Below are 9,789 nucleotides of genomic sequence, written 5' to 3' on the forward strand. Positions count from 1 at the left end.
AAAAACATATTCTACGTTGAGTTGTACCACTTTGCATATTTTTTCCTAATAGCTTGGTAACTAATATTTACATGTTGTAAGAGCATGTAAGCGCGGATCCTATTGATAGATCTATCGGGTTTGACAACCCCAACCGGGCTAGTCGCTCTAGTATCGTAAACGGTTGCATAGTACTTCATTTTTACTATACTTGGTACAGTGTAGGGAGATTTCATAATAAAGGGAATATGTCACATTAATTGTTAAGTATGGTTACCGAAGCGCTCAACAACTTATAGAATACTTTTATACACTTGCGAGTGTATGGATATTTATGGAAACTGAAATCTTGTGATCTATTACTATTACAGAAATGATTGATTATGATAAACTAATGAACTCACAAACCTTTTGGTTGACACTTTTAAGCATGTTTTTTCTCAGGTATAAAAGAAATCTTCCGCTGTGCATTTGCTCATTTTAGAGATATTACTGGGAGTCATTCATGGCATATTTCAAAAGACGTTGCATTCAAATCATTTGAGTTCAAAAAGATTGTTAATAGATGAATGTCAGATTACTCAATTATATTTAGGAACATGATAATATCACTGGTATGCATATTTTAAACTTTCGTTGAAATGAAAGTTAGTCTTTTTAAAAGAATACAATGTTTGTAAAACGTATCATATAGAGGTCAGTACCTCGCAATGTAATCAATTATTATGAATCGTTTATAATCTATATGAACGGCTCCTTAAAGTTGGTATCAGAGCGTTGGTCTTAGCGAACCAGAATTTGCATTAGTGTGTCTAACCAGTAGTTGTTTAGATGCATTAGTGAGTCTGGACTTCAACCGTATCTGGATATTATAAATTTTGCTTGTCATTTCTTGTCGGAAATTACCTGCTTATCGTTCTTAAGTCTAGACGCGTTTTTCTGCATTTATTGCATAAATAGTGTATAGACGAATTCCTATCTTAGCATATCTATTACTGTGAACTTTGTCTGACATCTTCCAAAGATTCCTCCATAATTTATGGGATTTTGATATTATATATACATATGTAAATTATGTATTGAAGAATACCAAATCTAAGTCCTATAATCTATTTCATACCAAAAATTCTTTCCTTGATTATACAAGATGGATCCCGCATCTAGTTCAAATTCCTCGAATTCCGACAGCTATTCCAATATGGAATTCGACCTGAGCTCCGAAAGCATCGTAACCGGAATGGATCAACTAATTAGCCATCATCTATTCTGGATGAATTGGGGATGGGTTCGTAATCTACTTAACCATTGGAGACAAGAAGAAAGTGATCCCTTCCATCCACCACATTCACCTCTTGGCGAAGAACCTGAAGCACTTACCGGCGAACCTGTTCGAAACACCCTTTTCTCTCTCATTTCCAGAATATCTCGTCACGATTATATACTATCCCAAATTCTAAATCTTATTCATCCGCTCGTCTGAACCGACAATCATCCCGGTGTAGTACAAGAAGTCAACGAGCTTCGCGCTCGCGTGACGGCTTTGGAGAATATGGTGCAAGGATTACAAGCACTATCAACAACACCAGTACCGCTAACAACATCCACATCGGAAGCCTCAATACCACAAACACCAGCAGCATCACTGATATCAACAGTACTATCATCAACATCAACATTATCATTACCACCAACAACCACATCCACATCCCACACCTCAATATCACATCTAAAATATGTACTTCGAGCATCAACATCATACGCACCATAGGTACCAAGGAGTACCAACAGCAACAAACGATGAAGTATTGATTCATCACTTCATTGAAGAAATATTCTGCAGAGAATATGTAATTTCTAAAATTTTTTAGAGATTACTTATTCTAGTTCTAACCATAAACCAGAAGAGTAGATGGATAGAGATGATAGAGGAAACCCTGACAAGAATAGTGTGTGATCCACAAGCTAGACTGGTTATACAAGCTCCACCAGAAGTACCACCAGAATCACCATTAGTATCACCAACACCAGTAACAACTGTAGCACCACAAGCTCCACCAACTCCATAACCACCGACGATATCGACACCACAATCACCGAGGAGTATATTTGAATAACGAGTTATGAAGTATTAACTCATTATTTCCAAAGAATTTATATATTATATATATGAATTTTGGAAACCATAATATATCTTTTCGTACTAAGCTATTAAGTATTAATTGAAAAAGGGTAGATACTACTTGGTTAATTCTTATTACTAATATGCTATGATGTACATCATTCGTCAACTACAATCTCTGTTTCAAACCAATGAATTCCATTTCATAATAAACCAAGTGTATTATTCAACTACAGGTTTGATTTTACACTCCCATTTTCGATATACTTGAAATTTTCCAGAAAACATCATTCGTACTTTGCGGAATTCACAAGTATTTCATGAGCATCAACATCCTTCACCAAGGAATATCAATAAGAATAAATAATTATGTATTAATTACATTAGTGAAATACTCCGCAAAGATTATGTAATCTCTAAAGTTTTAGGGATTATTCATTTCTAGTTCTAACCGTAAACCAAATGAGATTAATATAATATTAACTCATTAAATCCATATTACATCTGAAGAAAATATACATACATATATTTTCATAAAGACTGCAATAAAAATTCTTTTGTACAAAATATTACTTGTGAAATTTTATTTTAACGGGTAGGTAATACCCGAGAAATACTTAAGTTCATACTAATATGTTACGTTGTACATTTTCAATGATGTTTTGACAATCGTTAATTATACTCTCTCCTTTCATAGCAATATACATCATTTCACAAAAATCAAGACAACCATTTTCCATGCCAATTCAATTACATATTCTGATTTTGACAAATCAAAATCCAAGTCAAGATTTAAGAAGTGTCATCAATCTTAATTTCCTACATCCTTCAAAACCATACTTTGAATTCAAAATTTTATTCATAAAACCGAGGAGAATATTATTCGTATCTTTCATAATTCGCGATGATTTCACATCCACCATCATATACTAACGGATACAACCTGTGTTCAAACACTCCAATTCAAAATTCTTGAAAGTACCCCAGTTTACGAATCAATTCTTGGAATTTTGAAAAGCTTATGAAGCAGCAAAAACTGTAAATGACCTTAACAGTCAAAAGTTTGATGATAAAGAATAGCGTGTTGAAAAAGCTCAGATAATGAGAAAATTTGGTACTGAAAAACGGATAGAGCAAACCATGAAGGAAGCTGTGGATAAATCACAAAGACTAAATCTACCTTCAAAGAATCCAAATGCTTCAATGTCTGAGGAAATCTTTAGCGAATCCCTTACTCCTTACATATTCTAAATTCTTGTGGATTTTTTTTTTCTTCATCATCCTTCGATCTTAGAAATTCTAAGATATCATCATATCTTCCATTATAAATATCCTCAATATTTCTGAAAATACCTCTATAACTATTCTTGTCTGAAATTAATTATCTCTTCGTGCTATCTGTAATAAATCATAAAGGAAACTATTTTAGTTCCTAAATTTTGGTAACATTCGAATTTAAAATTCTTGATATTTGGAGTAGTGTTGGAATGAAAGCATGAGTTAGTGTAATATAATGACGCCCGATCAACATGATTATATTATAGTAAGTCATGCGGAAGTTCTAATGACACATGAGGAAGGTAGTACTTGATCAACATTACCCTCTCCATGTACCATGTTACACAACTCTTTTTATTTAATTTAACATCTGAACATACCAAGAATGTATTTTCTTGATAGTTCTATACTTTCCGTGATTCCAGTAGTTTGCTAATATAATCGTGCCATTACATTTTTCTTTCTGCTTATAACACTAGTTATGCTCATTTGAAATCCTATCTATCGTATTTCCGGAGAAATCTTTATCATTTCATTTGTGTTTCTCAATAGTGAGAAATTATCTATTTATTGAACTTGTGTTTATCATAAAACGGAACCCGACCCATTTAGGGTACTCGAAATACTCCATTCATCGATCTTATCATTTTCTTTAATAATGATTATACTAACAATCGGATTCATTTAAAGAATTCAAGTTATATCATATTTCGTGATACGAAAATATCCTCGTTTTCGTTATCAACTTTCCTTAGCTAAATTTCGGGATGAAATTTCTTTTAACGGGTAGGTACTGTCATGACCCGAAAATTTTGGTCATATTTAAAATCTGATGACTCCGACAAGATAAGCAAATTGATGTGTTGCATTAAAATATTTGTTCATACATTTAATTAACCATTGTACTTTACCCTACGATTCACGAACAACCTATAATTTAAAACTCGAACCCGTCATGATTTATATATGATTTTACTTTCTTAAATGAAAACGTTTTATGATATAATAATTTCTATTATTATAACCTCTTAATAAAATGATTTTGAATATAATGAGTTCTAGAAAACTAAATTTTATAATATTTATATATGAAATGATAAAAAAATTTACTATTAAACGATGCTATTTCAAATTAAAAATTTTACGTATTAAGTCGTTTTATTTTTATGATATAATTTTTGTAATTTTTTTTAAGAAACGAAGTTAAATTAAAAATCTACAATTTGTAAAGCACAACGTACAACAACGTGTAGTTTAAATAGTTGAATTTAAATTAATTCATTTACTATTTATTGAATAGTAAATGAAACGAAATTAATTAATTTACTATTCACATGAAAGAGATATGATAGAAATTATTAATTATAAGTTACATAAAATATCCCTGAAGTATTTAAAAAATACAACTTTTTTTAACAATTTACGATTCAATTTGATTCTAAATTTATTATTATATTATTATATTTTATTTTAATATTATTATATTATTATAATTATTACATTATTATATTTAAATTAATATTATATTATATCTTTGTTCAGTCAAAAACTAGGAAAACACATATTACACGTACAACCTTTATAAACAAACCTTTTTACAACTAATTTTATAAAGCTTAAGACCAAAACAGATATATATATATATATATATATATATATATATATATATATATATATATATTCAAATACAAAAAGTGGAATTTTTATCCATATTTTTACCCGTCAATTATTAGCAACAGAGTACGAAATACCGATCCATGAAAACTGTCGGTAGAATGAGACAAAGGCGGCTAGTTTTTAAATTTACACATTTTCAAATTTTAATTTTTTATTATTATATTGAATTATTGATTATTATTATATTATTATTTTTTATTTCAAAATTATTATATTATTATTTTATTAATCTATATATATGAATGATCGAACACACACATGGAGTATCAAAATTTTCCCATATTTTTATTTTCTCAAAGACATAACACATATCTATGTCTTGTTTTTACGTAGTATTACAATTAATATTAATATAATTATTATTATTATTATTATTACTATTATTATTATTAAGATTATTAGTATTATTAATCTTATATAATTATTTATATTAGTTATGTATACATAAAATACTACGACGGGGTTATGTTCGGGTTATCTCAAAACGAGTTTTCAAATGGATTAAAGCTAAGAAATTTATGGGTTATATCTAAGGAGGTTATGGGTATTGTTCGGGGTTTTTGTTCGTGAATCAAAGGCCAACCTTGCATTTATCATTTTCGTTGCGTCTGCATACCTTTCCTACAAAATTGAACCACAATATTGATACGTGAGTTTCATTACTCCCTTTTTATATATATTTGTAGGCTGGGAATACATGCGCTATTTTATAACTGTTTTACGAAATGGACACAAGTACTAAAAACATATTCTACGTTGAGTTGTACCACTTTGCATATTTTTCCCTAATAGCTTGGTAACTAATATTTACATGTTGTAAGAGCATGTAAGCGCGAATTGTATTGATAGATCTATCGGGTTTGACAACCCCAACCGGGCTAGTCGCTCTAGTATCGTAAACGGTTGCATAGTACTTCGTTTTTACTATACTTGGTACAGTGTAGGGAGATTTCATAATAAAGGGAATATACTACATTAATTGTTAAGTGTGGTTACCGAAGCGCTCAACAACTTATAGAATAGTTTTATACACTTGCGAGTGTACGGATATTTATGGAAACTAAAATCATGTGGTCTATTACTATTACGAAAATGATTGATTATGATAAACTAATGAACTCACCAACCTTTTGGTTGACACTTTTAAGCATGTTTATTCTCAGGTATGAAAGAAATCTTCCGCTGTGCATTTGCTCATTTTAGAGATACTACTGGGAGTCATTCATGACATATTTTAAAAGATGTTGCATTCAAATCATTTGAGTTTAAAAAGATTGTTAATAGATGAATGTAAGATTAGTCAATTATATTTAGGAACATGATAATATCATTGGTATGCATATTTGTAAACTTTCGTTGAAATGAAAGTTTGTCTTTTTAAAAGAATACAATGTTTGTAAAACGTATCATATAGAGGTCAGTACCTCGCAATGTAATCAACTATTATGAATCGTTTATAATATGTATGAACGGGTCGTTAAAGGTATGAGTCACGAAACGCAAAATGCTAGTTTTCTTAGTGTACAAAATGTCATTCGAAAAAACCGGAAGCGGGACATGACTCGAGCGTCATCGTACAAATCGTTGGAACAAAAGTTACAAGTCAACTTTGCACGTAAATATTATATTATATATAATTAATTATATAAATTAAATATATTATATATTAAATATAGTTAAAAATCATCGGCAGCCCTTAATCATTCGAGTATGAGCTGGAAGGGGACACGCAGCGATCGCGGCACAAAAACACTAAACCCCTCCGTAATCGCGGAAGTATCGGGGTCCAGTTCGGTAGCATAAAAGGCTCGATCGTTCTGCGAATTCATTCATGTTTTCTCTCGATCACTTCTCTCAATTATATAAATATATATATTATTATTAAAATTAATATTATTTTTTAATATTAATCTTATTATTATTAGTATTACACATAAAATATTACGACGAGGTTCTGCTCGCATGTTTTAAAAATTGGTTTTCGAGTGGGATAGAGCTAAGGAAATTATGGGTATAGTTATGGAAGTTATGAGTATGGTTCATGTGTTTTGTTCGTGAGGCCAAACTAGTATTTCTCATCTCTGTTGTGTCTACGTACTTTCCTGCAATATTGAATCTCAATATTGATACGTGAGCACTCATATCTTATCTTTTATATATTAATAGTGTATCCCTGACTAGTGCTCGAGTATATATGTTTATGCATGCTTGTATATTTAATTTTGTCGTTATATAGTGTATGTTAAATCACGAGTTTATTACATATATTACTGATATAAGGTATATGATATGCATGTCGTTGGAAAGTTGTCGAAAAATAAATAACTTTTCATTTAGAAGTCGTGTGTGTTCGTTGAACGGATTAAAAGATATGGTCAAATGAATTATTATTAATTCTATTATTATTATTATTATTATTATTATTATTATTATTATTATTATTATTATTATTATTATTATTATTATTATTATTATTATTATTATTATTATTATTATTATTATTATTATTATTATTATTATTACTACTACTACTATCGTCGTTATAATTATCGTTATTATTATTATTATCTAATAATAATTACTATTATTATTATCATTATCGTTATCAATAGAGGTATTATCATTATAATTGTTATTGTTATTATTAATACTATCATTATTATCAATAAAGGTTATTATTAATATTATTATTATTATTATTGTTATTATTGTTATTAATATTATTATTATTATTATTATTATTATTATTATTATTATTATTATTATTATTATTATTATTATTATTAACATTGATATTATTATTAGGATAAATTATATTAATTTTTACTAATATTAAAGTATCGATACTATCAATTATCATTTAAAATTTATCATCGTTATTAAAACTATCATTCTATTAAAAATTATTATTATTATTATCGTTTTTATTAGAATATTTTATCATTAAAAAGTATAGAATTTAAAAACTATCATTTTATTTAAAATTATTGTTACTATCAATTTTATTAGTATTATTAATATCATTATTATTACCATTATTATTTATATTAAAGTACTTTTAATAACATTATCGTTATTATTATTATCATTATTATTATTACAAAATAATATAACTTTTACTCATTATTATTATTATCAATATTATTTTATCAAATAAATATGTGATACAAAGATATTTTACCACACGTAATATAATTACATTAATAATACATACCAATATATTTTATAATTTTGAAGTATAAAATTTTATTATTTGAGATATAAAAAAATATATTTCTCATATATAAATTTTTGTTTATTAATATATAACTTGTATTATTTACTCTAATAAAATTTAATAAATATATTCAAATATATATAACGACTATATTTAAGTTATATAATAAAAATGTATAGATTTTGGAAGTCATTTTTGGGTCAAGTTGACTTTTGTTGACTTTTGCATATCAGTCTCGAGCATTAGGATTGTGATACACTATGACTTGAACTAAATTGTTAGACAGATATTGACCAACATATAAATATATATATACTTAATATAGGTTCGTGAATCTGAGGCCAACCCTGCACTTGTTGAGTGCCATCATTTGCATTAATGCTACGAAATACAGTATTGTGAGTTTCATTTGCTCCCTTTTTAAATGCTTTTGCAATATATATTTTGGGACTGAGAATACATGCGCTGGTTTTATAACTGTTTTACGAAATAGACACAAGTACTTGAAACTACATTCTATGGTTGAATTATTATACCGGATATCACCCTTTTTAGCTTGGTAGCCTAAGAATTTGGGAACAGACCCCCAAATTGACGCGAATCCTGAAGATAGATCTATGGGCTTTGACACGTCCTATCCAGGTTATAGATGCTTTAGTACTTCGATTTTTATATACAAATGAGTGTACCTGAATATTTGGGGATATTCTAGATGCATTTTGTTAATGTCGGTTACCAGGTGTTCACCATATGAATGATTTTTGCAGATGAGTGTTCCTGCAGTTAACTATGAAAATGAAATCTTGTGGTCTATTAAAACTATGAAATGATGGATTATGATAAACTAATGAACTCACCAACCTTTTGGTTGACACTTTTAAGCATATTTGTTCTCAGGTTTTAAAGAATCCTTCCGCTGTGCAATTGCTCATTTTAAAGATATTACTTGGGGTCATTCATGGCATATTTCAAAAGACGTTGCATTCGAGTCGTTGAAGTCATCAAGATTATTACTAAGTCATTTATAATTTGGATATATTGGGAAATGGTATGCATTTTGTCAACTATCATTGTAATGAAATTTGTCTTTTAAAAACGAATGCAATGTTTGTAAAATGTATCATATAGAGGTCAAATACCTCGTAAGGTACCATATGTTATTGTATTCGTCCTTATGGATTAGGACAGGTCACTTCATGTGGTATCAGAACGGTGGTCTTAGCGAACCAGGGCTTGCATTAGTGTGTCTAACTTATAGTTGTTAGGATGCATTAGTAAGTCTGGACTTCGACCTTAGCTGCATGTCAAAACTTTTGCTTATCATTTCTTGTTTAAAATTACCTGCTTATCATTCTTAGTCTAGACACATCTTACTGCATTGATTGTATAAATAGTGTATAGACAAAAATTTATATCTTAGCGTATCTGCTAATTCAGATCTTAACGTATCCTTTACTGTAAACTTTGCCTGACATATTTCAAAGATTCCTCCGTAATTTCTGGGATTTTGGTATTATAT

Source organism: Rutidosis leptorrhynchoides, chromosome 4, assembly GCF_046630445.1.
Source record: "Rutidosis leptorrhynchoides isolate AG116_Rl617_1_P2 chromosome 4, CSIRO_AGI_Rlap_v1, whole genome shotgun sequence".
In the NCBI taxonomy this organism is placed as follows: domain Eukaryota; kingdom Viridiplantae; phylum Streptophyta; class Magnoliopsida; order Asterales; family Asteraceae; genus Rutidosis; species Rutidosis leptorrhynchoides.